General features: G+C 73.5%; 1 protein-coding gene across 1 annotated transcript in view; it reads left to right on the plus strand.

The window, feature by feature from the left end:
- The window catches only part of LOC119349599 (ribosomal protein S10, mitochondrial-like), a 4,882-nt gene that overhangs the window by 1,056 nt on the left and 2,936 nt on the right, over nucleotides 1-890 (plus strand). The window lies entirely within an intron of this gene.

The following is an 890-nucleotide window of genomic DNA, read 5'->3' on the forward strand; positions in this document are numbered from 1 at the left end:
CATCCTGTTCCCGCCCCTGCGCCGCCTCCCCGGGAGGTGGCCGGGGCGGCGCGCCCCTCCTCTTCCCTCGGCCGCCACCCCGTGCGCTCTCCCCCGCCGCCGCCGGCGGGTGCCCCGGCGCTGGCCCGGGTGCTGCCGGCGGCGGCGGGCCCGTCTGTACCCGCGCGTTCGTCTCCCTCCCGGGGCTGGTGACGGCGGCGGTGATGCTCGGCTGGGCGGCGGCCCGGTGACCCGGCAGCGGTCGCCGGCGGTCGGCGTGGTGGCGGTGCTGCCCTTGACAGCAGGACGGCGTGGTGGCGTGCGGTGTCCGGTGGCGCGTCCCCGACCCAGATCTGGGCCCTCCCGGCCCCATCTGGGTCCTAGCGGGCCGGTCCCTGGCGTGGCTTCGTCGTCGTCTGTGCGGTGAGGAGGAGGAGCGGCTCGGATGGGGGGCGGCGATGCCGATGGCGTGCCTGCTGCAGCGCGATGGCGGGAGCTGTCCGGGAATGGAGTTCCCGGCCGGGCCTGTGGGCACACGGGCCTGGTAGGCTCCTGCTAGTGTGTCCGGTCGGCTACCGGCGTTGACGGTGGAGGTTGTGCCCTCCCGCGTGCCGACGGTGCTGCGGCCCCTAGTCCTGGCTCCTATCCCTTGTTGTGCAGACCTCACCTCGTGGTGCCGTGGTGAGACGGCGTGGAGGCTTCTTGACCATGGTGGCGCAAGATGGTGGTCGGTTTGGTGGCAGGCTCTGGAGCACCTGAGGTGAAGGTTGGGATCGGGGGAAACCCCTGTCGGCCTGTCCGACCCCGACGCGGCGACGCCGGTGGGTGCCGCTGGACCTTCCTGGAGGGCCTCGGGGGCGACCTTTCCTCTCGCCTCGTCGTGTACCGGGGGAAACCCTTGGCAGCAGCGT

The sequence above is a fragment of the Triticum dicoccoides genome, chromosome 1B (genome assembly GCF_002162155.2).
Source record: "Triticum dicoccoides isolate Atlit2015 ecotype Zavitan chromosome 1B, WEW_v2.0, whole genome shotgun sequence".
Classification (NCBI taxonomy): domain Eukaryota; kingdom Viridiplantae; phylum Streptophyta; class Magnoliopsida; order Poales; family Poaceae; genus Triticum; species Triticum dicoccoides.